Raw genomic sequence first — 25,710 nt, 5'->3', positions numbered from 1 at the left:
TTAATATCTTACAATAATTACATAGTAATACAACCGCCTGAACAGGGACTTGAACCCTGGACCCTCAGATTAAAAGTCTGATGCTCTACCGACTGAGCTATCCAGGCTCTGAGTGAGACAGAGCCAAATGGAGCCTGGATCATTTCATAGCTGTGCATAACCTTTTTTGGGAACAGTGTTCTTTTAGCAGCAAATAAACTGGATCCAGAGTCTGACTCCCATGAGGCCTTGCATCTTTACAATGTCAATGACAATGTAATCCTTCAATGGGTACCAAAGACAGTTGCAAAAATGATTTGGAAGTTTCACAATGATTCAACTTGTTTGGCTGATCACTGGCTATGTATTTGATGTCTCTTGTTGGTCTGCATCGATAACTTTGTTGACGGCTTGTATGTAAATTGACTACACATTGAAGGCCCATTTTCAGAATGGCCATTACCACAGTCGTTGAAACCCTGAAAAGAAGGTGGGGCTATGGCATACGGTACTTATACTGGTCACATACCTTAGCCAGCACAACTCACCAGAGACGGCCAAGAAGACATCGGAAGAAGATCTGGAGTACAGCAGCCACTTTGATAGGAATATCTGGATTCAGTGGAGTTCAACAGGAGCATTGACTTGTTTTTTTCAGTAAGTTCTACTTGTTGTGACCACCATTTAAGACATTGTGAAGCAAACACATTAAGACGACCTCAACTTGAGCCACTGTTGGCTTCTGCAATCATAAGTGCTTCTCTTTGGGGTTGTCTTGGTTGTGACTTTGGCCTCAATAACTGCAAGTATCTCAAGTTTTGAAAAATACCATGAAGTTTTCACTCTACCTGGTCATTCACATTACCCTGGCACAAGCACTGACTTGACTTTTGAATGCAGTAAGTGCTACTTGTTGGGGTAGTGTTGATGTCTTTGTCTGCATGCACTTTGAAATTACGTTCTGGAAAAGTTTGTTTAAACACCAGTTTCAGAGAGTCATTCTTATTTCCCTAACATGAGCATTGACTTGTCAATGAAATTCAGTAAGTGCTTTTTGTTGGGGGGCAGTTCCATATGACAAAAGCCTCCATTGGTAATGCAAAAGAAAAAGTCCTTGCTCCAAGATTACTTCAAATGGAACCACTTGTGCTTCTTCATGCTCATAAGTGCTCCTCTTTGGGGTTTTCTTGTCAGCAACTTGTTCACGAATAGGAACTGTACGGCCAATATCAGGACTCCTGTGCCAAATGTAAGTCAAAAGTAGAGCTCAACCACAGCCATGATCTGTCTGCATTTTATAGAAAGTGCTTCATAGTTGGGGTGTTGTTCTGGCTTCGCTATTTAGCATTGCACAATAGAATATATCAGCTTGTTTTCTCAGTAATATCACTCTGTCTCTAGACACTGACTCTTGGGCAGTGATGCTGGCTTTAAAATCGAAATACAAGAATTGTTTCTTTTTCAGTAATAAACTAAACTGAACTTTTACTTTGATCAATGTCCATGATATTGTATGGCTCTTGGCTCCATAAACACTGTTGTTGATGGCTTGCATGTAAATTGACACTCGTTGAAAAAAGAGGGTGGGACCATGGCACACATTGGTTTGCAGTTTACAGTCAACTCAAGACAGTTCTAGGTTCCACCGAGATTTGAACTCGGATCACTGGATTCAAAGCCCAGAGTGCTAACCATTACACCATGGAACCATACAATGCAATACCGCCATGTAGGGTTGAATTTGATGAGGGTTGGTGATCAATCTGATATGATATATATCACATGCAGTGTTTTTGATGTAGGGGAACCACGGGAAGTTCTTTTCGCATTAGGCAAGTCCAAATTCTGTCTACATGCCGGCATGAGTCATTAAAATTGTATGGTCTAGTATTGTGTTTAATATCTTACAATAATTACATAGTAATACAACCGCCTGAACAGGGACTTGAACCCTGGACCCTCAGATTAAAAGTCTGATGCTCTACCGACTGAGCTATCCAGGCTCTGAGTGAGACAGAGCCAAATGGAGCCTGGATCATTTCATAGCTGTGCATAACCTTTTTTGGGAACAGTGTTCTTTTAGCAGCAAATAAACTGGATCCAGAGTCTGACTCCCATGAGGCCTTGCATCTTTACAATGTCAATGACAATGTAATCCTTCAATGGGTACCAAAGACAGTTGCAAAAATGATTTGGAAGTTTCACAATGATTCAACTTGTTTGGCTGATCACTGGCTATGTATTTGATGTCTCTTGTTGGTCTGCATCGATAACTTTGTTGACGGCTTGTATGTAAATTGACTACACATTGAAGGCCCATTTTCAGAATGGCCATTACCACAGTCGTTGAAACCCTGAAAAGAAGGTGGGGCTATGGCATACGGTACTTATACTGGTCACATACCTTAGCCAGCACAACTCACCAGAGACGGCCAAGAAGACATCGGAAGAAGATCTGGAGTACAGCAGCCACTTTGATAGGAATATCTGGATTCAGTGGAGTTCAACAGGAGCATTGACTTGTTTTTTTCAGTAAGTTCTACTTGTTGTGACCACCATTTAAGACATTGTGAAGCAAACACATTAAGACGACCTCAACTTGAGCCACTGTTGGCTTCTGCAATCATAAGTGCTTCTCTTTGGGGTTGTCTTGGTTGTGACTTTGGCCTCAATAACTGCAAGTATCTCAAGTTTTGAAAAATACCATGAAGTTTTCACTCTACCTGGTCATTCACATTACCCTGGCACAAGCACTGACTTGACTTTTGAATGCAGTAAGTGCTACTTGTTGGGGTAGTGTTGATGTCTTTGTCTGCATGCACTTTGAAATTACGTTCTGGAAAAGTTTGTTTAAACACCAGTTTCAGAGAGTCATTCTTATTTCCCTAACATGAGCATTGACTTGTCAATGAAATTCAGTAAGTGCTTTTTGTTGGGGGGCAGTTCCATATGACAAAAGCCTCCATTGGTAATGCAAAAGAAAAAGTCCTTGCTCCAAGATTACTTCAAATGGAACCACTTGTGCTTCTTCATGCTCATAAGTGCTCCTCTTTGGGGTTTTCTTGTCAGCAACTTGTTCACGAATAGGAACTGTACGGCCAATATCAGGACTCCTGTGCCAAATGTAAGTCAAAAGTAGAGCTCAACCACAGCCATGATCTGTCTGCATTTTATAGAAAGTGCTTCATAGTTGGGGTGTTGTTCTGGCTTCACTATTTAGCATTGCACAATAGAATATATCAGCTTGTTTTCTCAGTAATATCACTCTGTCTCTAGACACTGACTCTTGGGCAGTGATGCTGGCTTTAAAATCGAAATACAAGAATTGTTTCTTTTTCAGTAATAAACTAAACTGAACTTTTACTTTGATCAATGTCCATGATATTGTATGGCTCTTGGCTCCATAAACACTGTTGTTGATGGCTTGCATGTAAATTGACACTCGTTGAAAAAAGAGGGTGGGACCATGACACACATTGGTTTGCAGTTTACAGTCAACTCAAGACAGTTCTAGGTTCCACCGAGATTTGAACTCGGATCACTGGATTCAAAGCCCAGAGTGCTAACCATTACACCATGGAACCATACAATGCAATACCGCCATGTAGGGTTGAATTTGATGAGGGTTGGTGATCAATCTGATATGATATATCACATGCAGTGTTTTTGATGTAGGGGAACCACGGGAAGTTCTTTTCGCATTAGGCAAGTCCAAATTCTGTCTACATGCCGGCATGAGTCATTCAAATTGTATGGTCTAGTATTGTGTTTAATATCTTACAATAATTACATAGTAATACAACCGCCTGAACAGGGACTTGAACCCTGGACCCTCAGATTAAAAGTCTGATGCTCTACCGACTGAGCTATCCAGGCTCTGAGTGAGACAGAGCCAAATGGAGCCTGGATCATTTCATAGCTGTGCATAACCTTTTTTGGGAACAGTGTTCTTTTAGCAGCAAATAAACTGGATCCAGAGTCTGACTCCCATGAGGCCTTGCATCTTTACAATGTCAATGACAATGTAATCCTTCAATGGGTACCAAAGACAGTTGCAAAAATGATTTGGAAGTTTCACAATGATTCAACTTGTTTGGCTGATCACTGGCTATGTATTTGATGTCTCTTGTTGGTCTGCATCGATAACTTTGTTGACGGCTTGTATGTAAATTGACTACACATTGAAGGCCCATTTTCAGAATGGCCATTACCACAGTCGTTGAAACCCTGAAAAGAAGGTGGGGCTATGGCATACGGTACTTATACTGGTCACATACCTTAGCCAGCACAACTCACCAGAGACGGCCAAGAAGACATCGGAAGAAGATCTGGAGTACAGCAGCCACTTTGATAGGAATATCTGGATTCAGTGGAGTTCAACAGGAGCATTGACTTGTTTTTTTCAGTAAGTTCTACTTGTTGTGACCACCATTTAAGACATTGTGAAGCAAACACATTAAGACGACCTCAACTTGAGCCACTGTTGGCTTCTGCAATCATAAGTGCTTCTCTTTGGGGTTGTCTTGGTTGTGACTTTGGCCTCAATAACTGCAAGTATCTCAAGTTTTGAAAAATACCATGAAGTTTTCACTCTACCTGGTCATTCACATTACCCTGGCACAAGCACTGACTTGACTTTTGAATGCAGTAAGTGCTACTTGTTGGGGTAGTGTTGATGTCTTTGTCTGCATGCACTTTGAAATTACGTTCTGGAAAAGTTTGTTTAAACACCAGTTTCAGAGAGTCATTCTTATTTCCCTAACATGAGCATTGACTTGTCAATGAAATTCAGTAAGTGCTTTTTGTTGGGGGGCAGTTCCATATGACAAAAGCCTCCATTGGTAATGCAAAAGAAAAAGTCCTTGCTCCAAGATTACTTCAAATGGAACCACTTGTGCTTCTTCATGCTCATAAGTGCTCCTCTTTGGGGTTTTCTTGTCAGCAACTTGTTCACGAATAGGAACTGTACGGCCAATATCAGGACTCCTGTGCCAAATGTAAGTCAAAAGTAGAGCTCAACCACAGCCATGATCTGTCTGCATTTTATAGAAAGTGCTTCATAGTTGGGGTGTTGTTCTGGCTTCACTATTTAGCATTGCACAATAGAATATATCAGCTTGTTTTCTCAGTAATATCACTCTGTCTCTAGACACTGACTCTTGGGCAGTGATGCTGGCTTTAAAATCGAAATACAAGAATTGTTTCTTTTTCAGTAATAAACTAAACTGAACTTTTACTTTGATCAATGTCCATGATATTGTATGGCTCTTGGCTCCATAAACACTGTTGTTGATGGCTTGCATGTAAATTGACACTCGTTGAAAAAAGAAGGTGGGACCATGGCACACATTGGTTTGCAGTTTACAGTCAACTCAAGACAGTTCTAGGTTCCACCGAGATTTGAACTCGGATCACTGGATTCAAAGCCCAGAGTGCTAACCATTACACCATGGAACCATACAATGCAATACCGCCATGTAGGGTTGAATTTGATGAGGGTTGGTGATCAATCTGATATGATATATCACATGCAGTGTTTTTGATGTAGGGGAACCACGGGAAGTTCTTTTCGCATTAGGCAAGTCCAAATTCTGTCTACATGCCGGCATGAGTCATTAAAATTGTATGGTCTAGTATTGTGTTTAATATCTTACAATAATTACATAGTAATACAACCGCCTGAACAGGGACTTGAACCCTGGACCCTCAGATTAAAAGTCTGATGCTCTACCGACTGAGCTATCCAGGCTCTGAGTGAGACAGAGCCAAATGGAGCCTGGATCATTTCATAGCTGTGCATAACCTTTTTTGGGAACAGTGTTCTTTTAGCAGCAAATAAACTGGATCCAGAGTCTGACTCCCATGAGGCCTTGCATCTTTACAATGTCAATGACAATGTAATCCTTCAATGGGTACCAAAGACAGTTGCAAAAATGATTTGGAAGTTTCACAATGATTCAACTTGTTTGGCTGATCACTGGCTATGTATTTGATGTCTCTTGTTGGTCTGCATCGATAACTTTGTTGACGGCTTGTATGTAAATTGACTACACATTGAAGGCCCATTTTCAGAATGGCCATTACCACAGTCGTTGAAACCCTGAAAAGAAGGTGGGGCTATGGCATACGGTACTTATACTGGTCACATACCTTAGCCAGCACAACTCACCAGAGACGGCCAAGAAGACATCGGAAGAAGATCTGGAGTACAGCAGCCACTTTGATAGGAATATCTGGATTCAGTGGAGTTCAACAGGAGCATTGACTTGTTTTTTTCAGTAAGTTCTACTTGTTGTGACCACCATTTAAGACATTGTGAAGCAAACACATTAAGACGACCTCAACTTGAGCCACTGTTGGCTTCTGCAATCATAAGTGCTTCTCTTTGGGGTTGTCTTGGTTGTGACTTTGGCCTCAATAACTGCAAGTATCTCAAGTTTTGAAAAATACCATGAAGTTTTCACTCTACCTGGTCATTCACATTACCCTGGCACAAGCACTGACTTGACTTTTGAATGCAGTAAGTGCTACTTGTTGGGGTAGTGTTGATGTCTTTGTCTGCATGCACTTTGAAATTACGTTCTGGAAAAGTTTGTTTAAACACCAGTTTCAGAGAGTCATTCTTATTTCCCTAACATGAGCATTGACTTGTCAATGAAATTCAGTAAGTGCTTTTTGTTGGGGGGCAGTTCCATATGACAAAAGCCTCCATTGGTAATGCAAAAGAAAAAGTCCTTGCTCCAAGATTACTTCAAATGGAACCACTTGTGCTTCTTCATGCTCATAAGTGCTCCTCTTTGGGGTTTTCTTGTCAGCAACTTGTTCACGAATAGGAACTGTACGGCCAATATCAGGACTCCTGTGCCAAATGTAAGTCAAAAGTAGAGCTCAACCACAGCCATGATCTGTCTGCATTTTATAGAAAGTGCTTCATAGTTGGGGTGTTGTTCTGGCTTCACTATTTAGCATTGCACAATAGAATATATCAGCTTGTTTTCTCAGTAATATCACTCTGTCTCTAGACACTGACTCTTGGGCAGTGATGCTGGCTTTAAAATCGAAATACAAGAATTGTTTCTTTTTCAGTAATAAACTAAACTGAACTTTTACTTTGATCAATGTCCATGATATTGTATGGCTCTTGGCTCCATAAACACTGTTGTTGATGGCTTGCATGTAAATTGACACTCGTTGAAAAAAGAAGGTGGGACCATGGCACACATTGGTTTGCAGTTTACAGTCAACTCAAGACAGTTCTAGGTTCCACCGAGATTTGAACTCGGATCACTGGATTCAAAGCCCAGAGTGCTAACCATTACACCATGGAACCATACAATGCAATACCGCCATGTAGGGTTGAATTTGATGAGGGTTGGTGATCAATCTGATATGATATATCACATGCAGTGTTTTTGATGTAGGGGAACCACGGGAAGTTCTTTTCGCATTAGGCAAGTCCAAATTCTGTCTACATGCCGGCATGAGTCATTAAAATTGTATGGTCTAGTATTGTGTTTAATATCTTACAATAATTACATAGTAATACAACCGCCTGAACAGGGACTTGAACCCTGGACCCTCAGATTAAAAGTCTGATGCTCTACCGACTGAGCTATCCAGGCTCTGAGTGAGACAGAGCCAAATGGAGCCTGGATCATTTCATAGCTGTGCATAACCTTTTTTGGGAACAGTGTTCTTTTAGCAGCAAATAAACTGGATCCAGAGTCTGACTCCCATGAGGCCTTGCATCTTTACAATGTCAATGACAATGTAATCCTTCAATGGGTACCAAAGACAGTTGCAAAAATGATTTGGAAGTTTCACAATGATTCAACTTGTTTGGCTGATCACTGGCTATGTATTTGATGTCTCTTGTTGGTCTGCATCGATAACTTTGTTGACGGCTTGTATGTAAATTGACTACACATTGAAGGCCCATTTTCAGAATGGCCATTACCACAGTCGTTGAAACCCTGAAAAGAAGGTGGGGCTATGGCATACGGTACTTATACTGGTCACATACCTTAGCCAGCACAACTCACCAGAGACGGCCAAGAAGACATCGGAAGAAGATCTGGAGTACAGCAGCCACTTTGATAGGAATATCTGGATTCAGTGGAGTTCAACAGGAGCATTGACTTGTTTTTTTCAGTAAGTTCTACTTGTTGTGACCACCATTTAAGACATTGTGAAGCAAACACATTAAGACGACCTCAACTTGAGCCACTGTTGGCTTCTGCAATCATAAGTGCTTCTCTTTGGGGTTGTCTTGGTTGTGACTTTGGCCTCAATAACTGCAAGTATCTCAAGTTTTGAAAAATACCATGAAGTTTTCACTCTACCTGGTCATTCACATTACCCTGGCACAAGCACTGACTTGACTTTTGAATGCAGTAAGTGCTACTTGTTGGGGTAGTGTTGATGTCTTTGTCTGCATGCACTTTGAAATTACGTTCTGGAAAAGTTTGTTTAAACACCAGTTTCAGAGAGTCATTCTTATTTCCCTAACATGAGCATTGACTTGTCAATGAAATTCAGTAAGTGCTTTTTGTTGGGGGGCAGTTCCATATGACAAAAGCCTCCATTGGTAATGCAAAAGAAAAAGTCCTTGCTCCAAGATTACTTCAAATGGAACCACTTGTGCTTCTTCATGCTCATAAGTGCTCCTCTTTGGGGTTTTCTTGTCAGCAACTTGTTCACGAATAGGAACTGTACGGCCAATATCAGGACTCCTGTGCCAAATGTAAGTCAAAAGTAGAGCTCAACCACAGCCATGATCTGTCTGCATTTTATAGAAAGTGCTTCATAGTTGGGGTGTTGTTCTGGCTTCACTATTTAGCATTGCACAATAGAATATATCAGCTTGTTTTCTCAGTAATATCACTCTGTCTCTAGACACTGACTCTTGGGCAGTGATGCTGGCTTTAAAATCGAAATACAAGAATTGTTTCTTTTTCAGTAATAAACTAAACTGAACTTTTACTTTGATCAATGTCCATGATATTGTATGGCTCTTGGCTCCATAAACACTGTTGTTGATGGCTTGCATGTAAATTGACACTCGTTGAAAAAAGAGGGTGGGACCATGACACACATTGGTTTGCAGTTTACAGTCAACTCAAGACAGTTCTAGGTTCCACCGAGATTTGAACTCGGATCACTGGATTCAAAGCCCAGAGTGCTAACCATTACACCATGGAACCATACAATGCAATACCGCCATGTAGGGTTGAATTTGATGAGGGTTGGTGATCAATCTGATATGATATATCACATGCAGTGTTTTTGATGTAGGGGAACCACGGGAAGTTCTTTTCGCATTAGGCAAGTCCAAATTCTGTCTACATGCCGGCATGAGTCATTAAAATTGTATGGTCTAGTATTGTGTTTAATATCTTACAATAATTACATAGTAATACAACCGCCTGAACAGGGACTTGAACCCTGGACCCTCAGATTAAAAGTCTGATGCTCTACCGACTGAGCTATCCAGGCTCTGAGTGAGACAGAGCCAAATGGAGCCTGGATCATTTCATAGCTGTGCATAACCTTTTTTGGGAACAGTGTTCTTTTAGCAGCAAATAAACTGGATCCAGAGTCTGACTCCCATGAGGCCTTGCATCTTTACAATGTCAATGACAATGTAATCCTTCAATGGGTACCAAAGACAGTTGCAAAAATGATTTGGAAGTTTCACAATGATTCAACTTGTTTGGCTGATCACTGGCTATGTATTTGATGTCTCTTGTTGGTCTGCATCGATAACTTTGTTGACGGCTTGTATGTAAATTGACTACACATTGAAGGCCCATTTTCAGAATGGCCATTACCACAGTCGTTGAAACCCTGAAAAGAAGGTGGGGCTATGGCATACGGTACTTATACTGGTCACATACCTTAGCCAGCACAACTCACCAGAGACGGCCAAGAAGACATCGGAAGAAGATCTGGAGTACAGCAGCCACTTTGATAGGAATATCTGGATTCAGTGGAGTTCAACAGGAGCATTGACTTGTTTTTTTCAGTAAGTTCTACTTGTTGTGACCACCATTTAAGACATTGTGAAGCAAACACATTAAGACGACCTCAACTTGAGCCACTGTTGGCTTCTGCAATCATAAGTGCTTCTCTTTGGGGTTGTCTTGGTTGTGACTTTGGCCTCAATAACTGCAAGTATCTCAAGTTTTGAAAAATACCATGAAGTTTTCACTCTACCTGGTCATTCACATTACCCTGGCACAAGCACTGACTTGACTTTTGAATGCAGTAAGTGCTACTTGTTGGGGTAGTGTTGATGTCTTTGTCTGCATGCACTTTGAAATTACGTTCTGGAAAAGTTTGTTTAAACACCAGTTTCAGAGAGTCATTCTTATTTCCCTAACATGAGCATTGACTTGTCAATGAAATTCAGTAAGTGCTTTTTGTTGGGGGGCAGTTCCATATGACAAAAGCCTCCATTGGTAATGCAAAAGAAAAAGTCCTTGCTCCAAGATTACTTCAAATGGAACCACTTGTGCTTCTTCATGCTCATAAGTGCTCCTCTTTGGGGTTTTCTTGTCAGCAACTTGTTCACGAATAGGAACTGTACGGCCAATATCAGGACTCCTGTGCCAAATGTAAGTCAAAAGTAGAGCTCAACCACAGCCATGATCTGTCTGCATTTTATAGAAAGTGCTTCATAGTTGGGGTGTTGTTCTGGCTTCACTATTTAGCATTGCACAATAGAATATATCAGCTTGTTTTCTCAGTAATATCACTCTGTCTCTAGACACTGACTCTTGGGCAGTGATGCTGGCTTTAAAATCGAAATACAAGAATTGTTTCTTTTTCAGTAATAAACTAAACTGAACTTTTACTTTGATCAATGTCCATGATATTGTATGGCTCTTGGCTCCATAAACACTGTTGTTGATGGCTTGCATGTAAATTGACACTCGTTGAAAAAAGAAGGTGGGACCATGGCACACATTGGTTTGCAGTTTACAGTCAACTCAAGACAGTTCTAGGTTCCACCGAGATTTGAACTCGGATCACTGGATTCAAAGCCCAGAGTGCTAACCATTACACCATGGAACCATACAATGCAATACCGCCATGTAGGGTTGAATTTGATGAGGGTTGGTGATCAATCTGATATGATATATCACATGCAGTGTTTTTGATGTAGGGGAACCACGGGAAGTTCTTTTCGCATTAGGCAAGTCCAAATTCTGTCTACATGCCGGCATGAGTCATTAAAATTGTATGGTCTAGTATTGTGTTTAATATCTTACAATAATTACATAGTAATACAACCCCCTGAACAGGGACTTGAACCCTGGACCCTCAGATTAAAAGTCTGATGCTCTACCGACTGAGCTATCCAGGCTCTGAGTGAGACAGAGCCAAATGGAGCCTGGATCATTTCATAGCTGTGCATAACCTTTTTTGGGAACAGTGTTCTTTTAGCAGCAAATAAACTGGATCCAGAGTCTGACTCCCATGAGGCCTTGCATCTTTACAATGTCAATGACAATGTAATCCTTCAATGGGTACCAAAGACAGTTGCAAAAATGATTTGGAAGTTTCACAATGATTCAACTTGTTTGGCTGATCACTGGCTATGTATTTGATGTCTCTTGTTGGTCTGCATCGATAACTTTGTTGACGGCTTGTATGTAAATTGACTACACATTGAAGGCCCATTTTCAGAATGGCCATTACCACAGTCGTTGAAACCCTGAAAAGAAGGTGGGGCTATGGCATACGGTACTTATACTGGTCACATACCTTAGCCAGCACAACTCACCAGAGACGGCCAAGAAGACATCGGAAGAAGATCTGGAGTACAGCAGCCACTTTGATAGGAATATCTGGATTCAGTGGAGTTCAACAGGAGCATTGACTTGTTTTTTTCAGTAAGTTCTACTTGTTGTGACCACCATTTAAGACATTGTGAAGCAAACACATTAAGACGACCTCAACTTGAGCCACTGTTGGCTTCTGCAATCATAAGTGCTTCTCTTTGGGGTTGTCTTGGTTGTGACTTTGGCCTCAATAACTGCAAGTATCTCAAGTTTTGAAAAATACCATGAAGTTTTCACTCTACCTGGTCATTCACATTACCCTGGCACAAGCACTGACTTGACTTTTGAATGCAGTAAGTGCTACTTGTTGGGGTAGTGTTGATGTCTTTGTCTGCATGCACTTTGAAATTACGTTCTGGAAAAGTTTGTTTAAACACCAGTTTCAGAGAGTCATTCTTATTTCCCTAACATGAGCATTGACTTGTCAATGAAATTCAGTAAGTGCTTTTTGTTGGGGGGCAGTTCCATATGACAAAAGCCTCCATTGGTAATGCAAAAGAAAAAGTCCTTGCTCCAAGATTACTTCAAATGGAACCACTTGTGCTTCTTCATGCTCATAAGTGCTCCTCTTTGGGGTTTTCTTGTCAGCAACTTGTTCACGAATAGGAACTGTACGGCCAATATCAGGACTCCTGTGCCAAATGTAAGTCAAAAGTAGAGCTCAACCACAGCCATGATCTGTCTGCATTTTATAGAAAGTGCTTCATAGTTGGGGTGTTGTTCTGGCTTCACTATTTAGCATTGCACAATAGAATATATCAGCTTGTTTTCTCAGTAATATCACTCTGTCTCTAGACACTGACTCTTGGGCAGTGATGCTGGCTTTAAAATCGAAATACAAGAATTGTTTCTTTTTCAGTAATAAACTAAACTGAACTTTTACTTTGATCAATGTCCATGATATTGTATGGCTCTTGGCTCCATAAACACTGTTGTTGATGGCTTGCATGTAAATTGACACTCGTTGAAAAAAGAAGGTGGGACCATGGCACACATTGGTTTGCAGTTTACAGTCAACTCAAGACAGTTCTAGGTTCCACCGAGATTTGAACTCGGATCACTGGATTCAAAGCCCAGAGTGCTAACCATTACACCATGGAACCATACAATGCAATACCGCCATGTAGGGTTGAATTTGATGAGGGTTGGTGATCAATCTGATATGATATATCACATGCAGTGTTTTTGATGTAGGGGAACCACGGGAAGTTCTTTTCGCATTAGGCAAGTCCAAATTCTGTCTACATGCCGGCATGAGTCATTAAAATTGTATGGTCTAGTATTGTGTTTAATATCTTACAATAATTACATAGTAATACAACCCCCTGAACAGGGACTTGAACCCTGGACCCTCAGATTAAAAGTCTGATGCTCTACCGACTGAGCTATCCAGGCTCTGAGTGAGACAGAGCCAAATGGAGCCTGGATCATTTCATAGCTGTGCATAACCTTTTTTGGGAACAGTGTTCTTTTAGCAGCAAATAAACTGGATCCAGAGTCTGACTCCCATGAGGCCTTGCATCTTTACAATGTCAATGACAATGTAATCCTTCAATGGGTACCAAAGACAGTTGCAAAAATGATTTGGAAGTTTCACAATGATTCAACTTGTTTGGCTGATCACTGGCTATGTATTTGATGTCTCTTGTTGGTCTGCATCGATAACTTTGTTGACGGCTTGTATGTAAATTGACTACACATTGAAGGCCCATTTTCAGAATGGCCATTACCACAGTCGTTGAAACCCTGAAAAGAAGGTGGGGCTATGGCATACGGTACTTATACTGGTCACATACCTTAGCCAGCACAACTCACCAGAGACGGCCAAGAAGACATCGGAAGAAGATCTGGAGTACAGCAGCCACTTTGATAGGAATATCTGGATTCAGTGGAGTTCAACAGGAGCATTGACTTGTTTTTTTCAGTAAGTTCTACTTGTTGTGACCACCATTTAAGACATTGTGAAGCAAACACATTAAGACGACCTCAACTTGAGCCACTGTTGGCTTCTGCAATCATAAGTGCTTCTCTTTGGGGTTGTCTTGGTTGTGACTTTGGCCTCAATAACTGCAAGTATCTCAAGTTTTGAAAAATACCATGAAGTTTTCACTCTACCTGGTCATTCACATTACCCTGGCACAAGCACTGACTTGACTTTTGAATGCAGTAAGTGCTACTTGTTGGGGTAGTGTTGATGTCTTTGTCTGCATGCACTTTGAAATTACGTTCTGGAAAAGTTTGTTTAAACACCAGTTTCAGAGAGTCATTCTTATTTCCCTAACATGAGCATTGACTTGTCAATGAAATTCAGTAAGTGCTTTTTGTTGGGGGGCAGTTCCATATGACAAAAGCCTCCATTGGTAATGCAAAAGAAAAAGTCCTTGCTCCAAGATTACTTCAAATGGAACCACTTGTGCTTCTTCATGCTCATAAGTGCTCCTCTTTGGGGTTTTCTTGTCAGCAACTTGTTCACGAATAGGAACTGTACGGCCAATATCAGGACTCCTGTGCCAAATGTAAGTCAAAAGTAGAGCTCAACCACAGCCATGATCTGTCTGCATTTTATAGAAAGTGCTTCATAGTTGGGGTGTTGTTCTGGCTTCACTATTTAGCATTGCACAATAGAATATATCAGCTTGTTTTCTCAGTAATATCACTCTGTCTCTAGACACTGACTCTTGGGCAGTGATGCTGGCTTTAAAATCGAAATACAAGAATTGTTTCTTTTTCAGTAATAAACTAAACTGAACTTTTACTTTGATCAATGTCCATGATATTGTATGGCTCTTGGCTCCATAAACACTGTTGTTGATGGCTTGCATGTAAATTGACACTCGTTGAAAAAAGAAGGTGGGACCATGGCACACATTGGTTTGCAGTTTACAGTCAACTCAAGACAGTTCTAGGTTCCACCGAGATTTGAACTCGGATCACTGGATTCAAAGCCCAGAGTGCTAACCATTACACCATGGAACCATACAATGCAATACCGCCATGTAGGGTTGAATTTGATGAGGGTTGGTGATCAATCTGATATGATATATCACATGCAGTGTTTTTGATGTAGGGGAACCACGGGAAGTTCTTTTCGCATTAGGCAAGTCCAAATTCTGTCTACATGCCGGCATGAGTCATTAAAATTGTATGGTCTAGTATTGTGTTTAATATCTTACAATAATTACATAGTAATACAACCGCCTGAACAGGGACTTGAACCCTGGACCCTCAGATTAAAAGTCTGATGCTCTACCGACTGAGCTATCCAGGCTCTGAGTGAGACAGAGCCAAATGGAGCCTGGATCATTTCATAGCTGTGCATAACCTTTTTTGGGAACAGTGTTCTTTTAGCAGCAAATAAACTGGATCCAGAGTCTGACTCCCATGAGGCCTTGCATCTTTACAATGTCAATGACAATGTAATCCTTCAATGGGTACCAAAGACAGTTGCAAAAATGATTTGGAAGTTTCACAATGATTCAACTTGTTTGGCTGATCACTGGCTATGTATTTGATGTCTCTTGTTGGTCTGCATCGATAACTTTGTTGACGGCTTGTATGTAAATTGACTACACATTGAAGGCCCATTTTCAGAATGGCCATTACCACAGTCGTTGAAACCCTGAAAAGAAGGTGGGGCTATGGCATACGGTACTTATACTGGTCACATACCTTAGCCAGCACAACTCACCAGAGACGGCCAAGAAGACATCGGAAGAAGATCTGGAGTACAGCAGCCACTTTGATAGGAATATCTGGATTCAGTGGAGTTCAACAGGAGCATTGACTTGTTTTTTTCAGTAAGTTCTACTTGTTGTGACCACCATTTAAGACATTGTGAAGCAAACACATTAAGACGACCTCAACTTGAGCCACTGTTGGCTTCTGCAATCATAAGTGCTTCTCTTTGGGGTTGTCTTGGTTGTGACTTTGGCCTCAATAACTGCAAGTATCTCAAGTTTTGAAAAATACCATGAAGTTTTCACTCTACCTGGTCATTCACATTACCCTGGCACAAGCACTGACTTGACTTTTGAATGCAGTAAGTGCTACTTGTTGGGGTAGTGTTGATGTCTTTGTCTGCATGCACTTTGAAATTACGTTCTGGAAAAGTTTGTTTAAACACCAGTTTCAGAGAGTCATTCTTATTTCCCTAACATGAGCATTGACTTGTCAATGAAATTCAGTAAGTGCTTTTTGTTGGGGGGCAGTTCCATATGACAAAAGCCTCCATTGGTAATGCAAAAGAAAAAGTCCTTGCTCCAAGATTACTTCAAATGGAACCACTTGTGCTTCTTCATGCTCATAAGTGCTCCTCTTTGGGGTTTTCTTGTCAGCAACTTGTTCACGAATAGGAACTGTACGGCCAATATCAGGACTCCTGTGCCAAATGTAAGTCAAAAGTAGAGCTCAACCACAGCCATGATCTGTCTGCATTTTATAGAAAGTGCTTCATAGTTGGGGTGTTGTTCTGGCTTCACTATTTAGCATTGCACAATAGAATATATCAGCTTGTTTTCTCAGTAATATCACTCTGTCTCTAGACACTGACTCTTGGGCAGTGATGCTGGCTTTAAAATCGAAATACAAGAATTGTTTCTTTTTCAGTAATAAACTAAACTGAACTTTTACTTTGATCAATGTCCATGATATTGTATGGCTCTTGGCTCCATAAACACTGTTGTTGATGGCTTGCATGTAAATTGACACTCGTTGAAAAAAGAGGGTGGGACCATGACACACATTGGTTTGCAGTTTACAGTCAACTCAAGACAGTTCTAGGTTCCACCGAGATTTGAACTCGGATCACTGGATTCAAAGCCCAGAGTGCTAACCATTACACCATGGAACCATACAATGCAATACCGCCATGTAGGGTTGAATTTGATGAGGGTTGGTGATCAATCTGATATGATATATCACATGCAGTGTTTTTGATGTAGGGGAACCACGGGAAGTTCTTTTCGCATTAGGCAAGTCCAAATTCTGTCTACATGCCGGCATGAGTCATTAAAATTGTATGGTCTAGTATTGTGTTTAATATCTTACAATAATTACATAGTAATACAACCGCCTGAACAGGGACTTGAACCCTGGACCCTCAGATTAAAAGTCTGATGCTCTACCGACTGAGCTATCCAGGCTCTGAGTGAGACAGAGCCAAATGGAGCCTGGATCATTTCATAGCTGTGCATAACCTTTTTTGGGAACAGTGTTCTTTTAGCAGCAAATAAACTGGATCCAGAGTCTGACTCCCATGAGGCCTTGCATCTTTACAATGTCAATGACAATGTAATCCTTCAATGGGTACCAAAGACAGTTGCAAAAATGATTTGGAAGTTTCACAATGATTCAACTTGTTTGGCTGATCACTGGCTATGTATTTGATGTCTCTTGTTGGTCTGCATCGATAACTTTGTTGACGGCTTGTATGTAAATTGACTACACATTGAAGGCCCATTTTCAGAATGGCCATTACCACAGTCGTTGAAACCCTGAAAAGAAGGTGGGGCTATGGCATACGGTACTTATACTGGTCACATACCTTAGCCAGCACAACTCACCAGAGACGGCCAAGAAGACATCGGAAGAAGATCTGGAGTACAGCAGCCACTTTGATAGGAATATCTGGATTCAGTGGAGTTCAACAGGAGCATTGACTTGTTTTTTTCAGTAAGTTCTACTTGTTGTGACCACCATTTAAGACATTGTGAAGCAAACACATTAAGACGACCTCAACTTGAGCCACTGTTGGCTTCTGCAATCATAAGTGCTTCTCTTTGGGGTTGTCTTGGTTGTGACTTTGGCCTCAATAACTGCAAGTATCTCAAGTTTTGAAAAATACCATGAAGTTTTCACTCTACCTGGTCATTCACATTACCCTGGCACAAGCACTGACTTGACTTTTGAATGCAGTAAGTGCTACTTGTTGGGGTAGTGTTGATGTCTTTGTCTGCATGCACTTTGAAATTACGTTCTGGAAAAGTTTGTTTAAACACCAGTTTCAGAGAGTCATTCTTATTTCCCTAACATGAGCATTGACTTGTCAATGAAATTCAGTAAGTGCTTTTTGTTGGGGGGCAGTTCCATATGACAAAAGCCTCCATTGGTAATGCAAAAGAAAAAGTCCTTGCTCCAAGATTACTTCAAATGGAACCACTTGTGCTTCTTCATGCTCATAAGTGCTCCTCTTTGGGGTTTTCTTGTCAGCAACTTGTTCACGAATAGGAACTGTACGGCCAATATCAGGACTCCTGTGCCAAATGTAAGTCAAAAGTAGAGCTCAACCACAGCCATGATCTGTCTGCATTTTATAGAAAGTGCTTCATAGTTGGGGTGTTGTTCTGGCTTCACTATTTAGCATTGCACAATAGAATATATCAGCTTGTTTTCTCAGTAATATCACTCTGTCTCTAGACACTGACTCTTGGGCAGTGATGCTGGCTTTAAAATCGAAATACAAGAATTGTTTCTTTTTCAGTAATAAACTAAACTGAACTTTTACTTTGATCAATGTCCATGATATTGTATGGCTCTTGGCTCCATAAACACTGTTGTTGATGGCTTGCATGTAAATTGACACTCGTTGAAAAAAGAAGGTGGGACCATGGCACACATTGGTTTGCAGTTTACAGTCAACTCAAGACAGTTCTAGGTTCCACCGAGATTTGAACTCGGATCACTGGATTCAAAGCCCAGAGTGCTAACCATTACACCATGGAACCATACAATGCAATACCGCCATGTAGGGTTGAATTTGATGAGGGTTGGTGATCAATCTGATATGATATATCACATGCAGTGTTTTTGATGTAGGGGAACCACGGGAAGTTCTTTTCGCATTAGGCAAGTCCAAATTCTGTCTACATGCCGGCATGAGTCATTAAAATTGTATGGTCTAGTATTGTGTTTAATATCTTACAATAATTACATAGTAATACAACCCCCTGAACAGGGACTTGAACCCTGGACCCTCAGATTAAAAGTCTGATGCTCTACCGACTGAGCTATCCAGGCTCTGAGTGAGACAGAGCCAAATGGAGCCTGGATCATTTCATAGCTGTGCATAACCTTTTTTGGGAACAGTGTTCTTTTAGCAGCAAATAAACTGGATCCAGAGTCTGACTCCCATGAGGCCTTGCATCTTTACAATGTCAATGACAATGTAATCCTTCAATGGGTACCAAAGACAGTTGCAAAAATGATTTGGAAGTTTCACAATGATTCAACTTGTTTGGCTGATCACTGGCTATGTATTTGATGTCTCTTGTTGGTCTGCATCGATAACTTTGTTGACGGCTTGTATGTAAATTGACTACACATTGAAGGCCCATTTTCAGAATGGCCATTACCACAGTCGTTGAAACCCTGAAAAGAAGGTGGGGCTATGGCATACGGTACTTATACTGGTCACATACCTTAGCCAGCACAACTCACCAGAGACGGCCAAGAAGACATCGGAAGAAGATCTGGAGTACAGCAGCCACTTTGATAGGAATATCTGGATTCAGTGGAGTTCAACAGGAGCATTGACTTGTTTTTTTCAGTAAGTTCTACTTGTTGTGACCACCATTTAAGACATTGTGAAGCAAACACATTAAGACGACCTCAACTTGAGCCACTGTTGGCTTCTGCAATCATAAGTGCTTCTCTTTGGGGTTGTCTTGGTTGTGACTTTGGCCTCAATAACTGCAAGTATCTCAAGTTTTGAAAAATACCATGAAGTTTTCACTCTACCTGGTCATTCACATTACCCTGGCACAAGCACTGACTTGACTTTTGAATGCAGTAAGTGCTACTTGTTGGGGTAGTGTTGATGTCTTTGTCTGCATGCACTTTGAAATTACGTTCTGGAAAAGTTTGTTTAAACACCAGTTTCAGAGAGTCATTCTTATTTCCCTAACATGAGCATTGACTTGTCAATGAAATTCAGTAAGTGCTTTTTGTTGGGGGGCAGTTCCATATGACAAAAGCCTCCATTGGTAATGCAAAAGAAAAAGTCCTTGCTCCAAGATTACTTCAAATGGAACCACTTGTGCTTCTTCATGCTCATAAGTGCTCCTCTTTGGGGTTTTCTTGTCAGCAACTTGTTCACGAATAGGAACTGTACGGCCAATATCAGGACTCCTGTGCCAAATGTAAGTCAAAAGTAGAGCTCAACCACAGCCATGATCTGTCTGCATTTTATAGAAAGTGCTTCATAGTTGGGGTGTTGTTCTGGCTTCACTATTTAGCATTGCACAATAGAATATATCAGCTTGTTTTCTCAGTAATATCACTCTGTCTCTAGACACTGACTCTTGGGCAGTGATGCTGGCTTTAAAATCGAAATACAAGAATTGTTTCTTTTTCAGTAATAAACTAAACTGAACTTTTACTTTGATCAATGTCCATGATATTGTATGGCTCTTGGCTCCATAAACACTGTTGTTGATGGCTTGCATGTAAATTGACACTCGTTGAAAAAAGAAGGTGGGACCATGGCACACATTGGTTTGCAGTTTACAGTCAACTCAAGACAGTTCTAGGTTCCACCGAGATTTGAACTCGGATCACTGGATTCAAAGCCCAGAGTGCTAACCATTACACCATGGAACCATACAATGCAATACCGCCATGTAGGGTTGAATTTGATGAGGGTTGGTGATCAATCTGATATGATATATCACATGCAGTGTTTTTGATGTAGGGGAACCACGGGAAGTTCTTTTCGCATTAGGCAAGTCCAAATTCTGTCTACATGCCGGCATGAGTCATTAAAATTGTATGGTCTAGTATTGTGTTTAATATCTTACAATAATTACATAGTAATACAACCCCCTGAACAGGGACTTGAACCCTGGACCCTCAGATTAAAAGTCTGATGCTCTACCGACTGAGCTATCCAGGCTCTGAGTGAGACAGAGCCAAATGGAGCCTGGATCATTTCATAGCTGTGCATAACCTTTTTTGGGAACAGTGTTCTTTTAGCAGCAAATAAACTGGATCCAGAGTCTGACTCCCATGAGGCCTTGCATCTTTACAATGTCAATGACAATGTAATCCTTCAATGGGTACCAAAGACAGTTGCAAAAATGATTTGGAAGTTTCACAATGATTCAACTTGTTTGGCTGATCACTGGCTATGTATTTGATGTCTCTTGTTGGTCTGCATCGATAACTTTGTTGACGGCTTGTATGTAAATTGACTACACATTGAAGGCCCATTTTCAGAATGGCCATTACCACAGTCGTTGAAACCCTGAAAAGAAGGTGGGGCTATGGCATACGGTACTTATACTGGTCACATACCTTAGCCAGCACAACTCACCAGAGACGGCCAAGAAGACATCGGAAGAAGATCTGGAGTACAGCAGCCACTTTGATAGGAATATCTGGATTCAGTGGAGTTCAACAGGAGCATTGACTTGTTTTTTTCAGTAAGTTCTACTTGTTGTGACCACCATTTAAGACATTGTGAAGCAAACACATTAAGACGACCTCAACTTGAGCCACTGTTGGCTTCTGCAATCATAAGTGCTTCTCTTTGGGGTTGTCTTGGTTGTGACTTTGGCCTCAATAACTGCAAGTATCTCAAGTTTTGAAAAATACCATGAAGTTTTCACTCTACCTGGTCATTCACATTACCCTGGCACAAGCACTGACTTGACTTTTGAATGCAGTAAGTGCTACTTGTTGGGGTAGTGTTGATGTCTTTGTCTGCATGCACTTTGAAATTACGTTCTGGAAAAGTTTGTTTAAACACCAGTTTCAGAGAGTCATTCTTATTTCCCTAACATGAGCATTGACTTGTCAATGAAATTCAGTAAGTGCTTTTTGTTGGGGGGCAGTTCCATATGACAAAAGCCTCCATTGGTAATGCAAAAGAAAAAGTCCTTGCTCCAAGATTACTTCAAATGGAACCACTTGTGCTTCTTCATGCTCATAAGTGCTCCTCTTTGGGGTTTTCTTGTCAGCAACTTGTTCACGAATAGGAACTGTACGGCCAATATCAGGACTCCTGTGCCAAATGTAAGTCAAAAGTAGAGCTCAACCACAGCCATGATCTGTCTGCATTTTATAGAAAGTGCTTCATAGTTGGGGTGTTGTTCTGGCTTCACTATTTAGCATTGCACAATAGAATATATCAGCTTGTTTTCTCAGTAATATCACTCTGTCTCTAGACACTGACTCTTGGGCAGTGATGCTGGCTTTAAAATCGAAATACAAGAATTGTTTCTTTTTCAGTAATAAACTAAACTGAACTTTTACTTTGATCAATGTCCATGATATTGTATGGCTCTTGGCTCCATAAACACTGTTGTTGATGGCTTGCATGTAAATTGACACTCGTTGAAAAAAGAAGGTGGGACCATGGCACACATTGGTTTGCAGTTTACAGTCAACTCAAGACAGTTCTAGGTTCCACCGAGATTTGAACTCGGATCACTGGATTCAAAGCCCAGAGTGCTAACCATTACACCATGGAACCATACAATGCAATACCGCCATGTAGGGTTGAATTTGATGAGGGTTGGTGATCAATCTGATATGATATATCACATGCAGTGTTTTTGATGTAGGGGAACCACGGGAAGTTCTTTTCGCATTAGGCAAGTCCAAATTCTGTCTACATGCCGGCATGAGTCATTAAAATTGTATGGTCTAGTATTGTGTTTAATATCTTACAATAATTACATAGTAATACAACCGCCTGAACAGGGACTTGAACCCTGGACCCTCAGATTAAAAGTCTGATGCTCTACCGACTGAGCTATCCAGGCTCTGAGTGAGACAGAGCCAAATGGAGCCTGGATCATTTCATAGCTGTGCATAACCTTTTTTGGGAACAGTGTTCTTTTAGCAGCAAATAAACTGGATCCAGAGTCTGACTCCCATGAGGCCTTGCATCTTTACAATGTCAATGACAATGTAATCCTTCAATGGGTACCAAAGACAGTTGCAAAAATGATTTGGAAGTTTCACAATGATTCAACTTGTTTGGCTGATCACTGGCTATGTATTTGATGTCTCTTGTTGGTCTGCATCGATAACTTTGTTGACGGCTTGTATGTAAATTGACTACACATTGAAGGCCCATTTTCAGAATGGCCATTACCACAGTCGTTGAAACCCTGAAAAGAAGGTGGGGCTATGGCATACGGTACTTATACTGGTCACATACCTTAGCCAGCACAACTCACCAGAGACGGCCAAGAAGACATCGGAAGAAGATCTGGAGTACAGCAGCCACTTTGATAGGAATATCTGGATTCAGTGGAGTTCAACAGGAGCATTGACTTGTTTTTTTCAGTAAGTTCTACTTGTTGTGACCACCATTTAAGACATTGTGAAGCAAACACATTAAGACGACCTCAACTTGAGCCACTGTTGGCTTCTGCAATCATAAGTGCTTCTCTTTGGGGTTGTCTTGGTTGTGACTTTGGCCTCAATAACTGCAAGTATCTCAAGTTTTGAAAAATACCATGAAGTTTTCACTCTACCTGGTCATTCACATTACCCTGGCACAAGCACTGACTTGACTTTTGAATGCAGTAAGTGCTACTTGTTGGGGTAGTGTTGATGTCTTTGTCTGCATGCACTTTGAAATTACGTTCTGGAAAAGTTTGTTTAAACACCAGTTTCAGAGAGTCATTCTTATTTCCCTAACATGAGCATTGACTTGTCAATGAAATTCAGTAAGTGCTTTTTGTTGGGGGGCAGTTCCATATGACAAAAGCCTCCATTGGTAATGCAAAAGAAAAAGTCCTTGCTCCAAGATTACTTCAAATGGAACCACTTGTGCTTCTTCATGCTCATAAGTGCTCCTCTTTGGGGTTTTCTTGTCAGCAACTTGTTCACGAATAGGAACTGTACGGCCAATATCAGGACTCCTGTGCCAAATGTAAGTCAAAAGTAGAGCTCAACCACAGCCATGATCTGTCTGCATTTTATAGAAAGTGCTTCATAGTTGGGGTGTTGTTCTGGCTTCACTATTTAGCATTGCACAATAGAATATATCAGCTTGTTTTCTCAGTAATATCACTCTGTCTCTAGACACTGACTCTTGGGCAGTGATGCTGGCTTTAAAATCGAAATACAAGAATTGTTTCTTTTTCAGTAATAAACTAAACTGAACTTTTACTTTGATCAATGTCCATGATATTGTATGGCTCTTGGCTCCATAAACACTGTTGTTGATGGCTTGCATGTAAATTGACACTCGTTGAAAAAAGAGGGTGGGACCATGACACACATTGGTTTGCAGTTTACAGTCAACTCAAGACAGTTCTAGGTTCCACCGAGATTTGAACTCGGATCACTGGATTCAAAGCCCAGAGTGCTAACCATTACACCATGGAACCATACAATGCAATACCGCCATGTAGGGTTGAATTTGATGAGGGTTGGTGATCAATCTGATATGATATATCACATGCAGTGTTTTTGATGTAGGGGAACCACGGGAAGTTCTTTTCGCATTAGGCAAGTCCAAATTCTGTCTACATGCCGGCATGAGTCATTAAAATTGTATGGTCTAGTATTGTGTTTAATATCTTACAATAATTACATAGTAATACAACCGCCTGAACAGGGACTTGAACCCTGGACCCTCAGATTAAAAGTCTGATGCTCTACCGACTGAGCTATCCAGGCTCTGAGTGAGACAGAGCCAAATGGAGCCTGGATCATTTCATAGCTGTGCATAACCTTTTTTGGGAACAGTGTTCTTTTAGCAGCAAATAAACTGGATCCAGAGTCTGACTCCCATGAGGCCTTGCATCTTTACAATGTCAATGACAATGTAATCCTTCAATGGGTACCAAAGACAGTTGCAAAAATGATTTGGAAGTTTCACAATGATTCAACTTGTTTGGCTGATCACTGGCTATGTATTTGATGTCTCTTGTTGGTCTGCATCGATAACTTTGTTGACGGCTTGTATGTAAATTGACTACACATTGAAGGCCCATTTTCAGAATGGCCATTACCACAGTCGTTGAAACCCTGAAAAGAAGGTGGGGCTATGGCATACGGTACTTATACTGGTCACATACCTTAGCCAGCACAACTCACCAGAGACGGCCAAGAAGACATCGGAAGAAGATCTGGAGTACAGCAGCCACTTTGATAGGAATATCTGGATTCAGTGGAGTTCAACAGGAGCATTGACTTGTTTTTTTCAGTAAGTTCTACTTGTTGTGACCACCATTTAAGACATTGTGAAGCAAACACATTAAGACGACCTCAACTTGAGCCACTGTTGGCTTCTGCAATCATAAGTGCTTCTCTTTGGGGTTGTCTTGGTTGTGACTTTGGCCTCAATAACTGCAAGTATCTCAAGTTTTGAAAAATACCATGAAGTTTTCACTCTACCTGGTCATTCACATTACCCTGGCACAAGCACTGACTTGACTTTTGAATGCAGTAAGTGCTACTTGTTGGGGTAGTGTTGATGTCTTTGTCTGCATGCACTTTGAAATTACGTTCTGGAAAAGTTTGTTTAAACACCAGTTTCAGAGAGTCATTCTTATTTCCCTAACATGAGCATTGACTTGTCAATGAAATTCAGTAAGTGCTTTTTGTTGGGGGGCAGTTCCATATGACAAAAGCCTCCATTGGTAATGCAAAAGAAAAAGTCCTTGCTCCAAGATTACTTCAAATGGAACCACTTGTGCTTCTTCATGCTCATAAGTGCTCCTCTTTGGGGTTTTCTTGTCAGCAACTTGTTCACGAATAGGAACTGTACGGCCAATATCAGGACTCCTGTGCCAAATGTAAGTCAAAAGTAGAGCTCAACCACAGCCATGATCTGTCTGCATTTTATAGAAAGTGCTTCATAGTTGGGGTGTTGTTCTGGCTTCACTATTTAGCATTGCACAATAGAATATATCAGCTTGTTTTCTCA

General features: G+C 40.9%; 23 non-coding genes across 23 annotated transcripts; all 23 read right to left on the bottom strand.

Annotated features, from left to right (window-relative positions):
* Positions 1-34: 34 nt before the first annotated feature.
* Positions 35-107, bottom strand: trnak-uuu (transfer RNA lysine (anticodon UUU)). The gene has a single exon. It is a non-coding gene; the product is annotated as a tRNA-Lys (tRNA).
* Positions 108-1,616: 1,509 nt separating this feature from the next.
* Positions 1,617-1,688, bottom strand: trnaq-uug (transfer RNA glutamine (anticodon UUG)). Its single transcript has one exon. It is a non-coding gene; the product is annotated as a tRNA-Gln (tRNA).
* Positions 1,689-1,909: 221 nt separating this feature from the next.
* trnak-uuu (transfer RNA lysine (anticodon UUU)) lies at positions 1,910-1,982 on the bottom strand. Its single transcript has one exon. It is a non-coding gene; the product is annotated as a tRNA-Lys (tRNA).
* Positions 1,983-3,491: 1,509 nt separating this feature from the next.
* On the bottom strand, positions 3,492-3,563 carry trnaq-uug (transfer RNA glutamine (anticodon UUG)). Its single transcript has one exon. It is a non-coding gene; the product is annotated as a tRNA-Gln (tRNA).
* A 219-nt stretch (positions 3,564-3,782) lies between these two features.
* trnak-uuu (transfer RNA lysine (anticodon UUU)) lies at positions 3,783-3,855 on the bottom strand. Its single transcript has one exon. It is a non-coding gene; the product is annotated as a tRNA-Lys (tRNA).
* A 1,509-nt stretch (positions 3,856-5,364) lies between these two features.
* On the bottom strand, positions 5,365-5,436 carry trnaq-uug (transfer RNA glutamine (anticodon UUG)). Its single transcript has one exon. It is a non-coding gene; the product is annotated as a tRNA-Gln (tRNA).
* Positions 5,437-5,655: 219 nt separating this feature from the next.
* On the bottom strand, positions 5,656-5,728 carry trnak-uuu (transfer RNA lysine (anticodon UUU)). The gene has a single exon. It is a non-coding gene; the product is annotated as a tRNA-Lys (tRNA).
* A 1,509-nt stretch (positions 5,729-7,237) lies between these two features.
* trnaq-uug (transfer RNA glutamine (anticodon UUG)) lies at positions 7,238-7,309 on the bottom strand. Its single transcript has one exon. It is a non-coding gene; the product is annotated as a tRNA-Gln (tRNA).
* Positions 7,310-7,528: 219 nt separating this feature from the next.
* Positions 7,529-7,601, bottom strand: trnak-uuu (transfer RNA lysine (anticodon UUU)). The gene has a single exon. It is a non-coding gene; the product is annotated as a tRNA-Lys (tRNA).
* Positions 7,602-9,110: 1,509 nt separating this feature from the next.
* On the bottom strand, positions 9,111-9,182 carry trnaq-uug (transfer RNA glutamine (anticodon UUG)). Its single transcript has one exon. It is a non-coding gene; the product is annotated as a tRNA-Gln (tRNA).
* A 219-nt stretch (positions 9,183-9,401) lies between these two features.
* On the bottom strand, positions 9,402-9,474 carry trnak-uuu (transfer RNA lysine (anticodon UUU)). The gene has a single exon. It is a non-coding gene; the product is annotated as a tRNA-Lys (tRNA).
* A 1,509-nt stretch (positions 9,475-10,983) lies between these two features.
* Positions 10,984-11,055, bottom strand: trnaq-uug (transfer RNA glutamine (anticodon UUG)). Its single transcript has one exon. It is a non-coding gene; the product is annotated as a tRNA-Gln (tRNA).
* A 1,801-nt stretch (positions 11,056-12,856) lies between these two features.
* On the bottom strand, positions 12,857-12,928 carry trnaq-uug (transfer RNA glutamine (anticodon UUG)). Its single transcript has one exon. It is a non-coding gene; the product is annotated as a tRNA-Gln (tRNA).
* A 1,801-nt stretch (positions 12,929-14,729) lies between these two features.
* trnaq-uug (transfer RNA glutamine (anticodon UUG)) lies at positions 14,730-14,801 on the bottom strand. Its single transcript has one exon. It is a non-coding gene; the product is annotated as a tRNA-Gln (tRNA).
* Positions 14,802-15,020: 219 nt separating this feature from the next.
* On the bottom strand, positions 15,021-15,093 carry trnak-uuu (transfer RNA lysine (anticodon UUU)). Its single transcript has one exon. It is a non-coding gene; the product is annotated as a tRNA-Lys (tRNA).
* Positions 15,094-16,602: 1,509 nt separating this feature from the next.
* Positions 16,603-16,674, bottom strand: trnaq-uug (transfer RNA glutamine (anticodon UUG)). Its single transcript has one exon. It is a non-coding gene; the product is annotated as a tRNA-Gln (tRNA).
* A 219-nt stretch (positions 16,675-16,893) lies between these two features.
* On the bottom strand, positions 16,894-16,966 carry trnak-uuu (transfer RNA lysine (anticodon UUU)). Its single transcript has one exon. It is a non-coding gene; the product is annotated as a tRNA-Lys (tRNA).
* A 1,509-nt stretch (positions 16,967-18,475) lies between these two features.
* On the bottom strand, positions 18,476-18,547 carry trnaq-uug (transfer RNA glutamine (anticodon UUG)). The gene has a single exon. It is a non-coding gene; the product is annotated as a tRNA-Gln (tRNA).
* Positions 18,548-20,348: 1,801 nt separating this feature from the next.
* trnaq-uug (transfer RNA glutamine (anticodon UUG)) lies at positions 20,349-20,420 on the bottom strand. The gene has a single exon. It is a non-coding gene; the product is annotated as a tRNA-Gln (tRNA).
* Positions 20,421-22,221: 1,801 nt separating this feature from the next.
* On the bottom strand, positions 22,222-22,293 carry trnaq-uug (transfer RNA glutamine (anticodon UUG)). Its single transcript has one exon. It is a non-coding gene; the product is annotated as a tRNA-Gln (tRNA).
* A 219-nt stretch (positions 22,294-22,512) lies between these two features.
* On the bottom strand, positions 22,513-22,585 carry trnak-uuu (transfer RNA lysine (anticodon UUU)). Its single transcript has one exon. It is a non-coding gene; the product is annotated as a tRNA-Lys (tRNA).
* A 1,509-nt stretch (positions 22,586-24,094) lies between these two features.
* On the bottom strand, positions 24,095-24,166 carry trnaq-uug (transfer RNA glutamine (anticodon UUG)). Its single transcript has one exon. It is a non-coding gene; the product is annotated as a tRNA-Gln (tRNA).
* A 219-nt stretch (positions 24,167-24,385) lies between these two features.
* Positions 24,386-24,458, bottom strand: trnak-uuu (transfer RNA lysine (anticodon UUU)). The gene has a single exon. It is a non-coding gene; the product is annotated as a tRNA-Lys (tRNA).
* Positions 24,459-25,710: the final 1,252 nt, after the last annotated feature.

This window comes from Eucyclogobius newberryi, unplaced genomic scaffold, assembly GCF_026437365.1.
Source record: "Eucyclogobius newberryi isolate DKJ021-1_F unplaced genomic scaffold, fEucNew1.0.hap1 SCAF_59, whole genome shotgun sequence".
NCBI lineage: Eukaryota > Metazoa > Chordata > Actinopteri > Gobiiformes > Gobiidae > Eucyclogobius > Eucyclogobius newberryi.
This window is presented reverse-complemented; position numbering and strand designations above follow the sequence as displayed.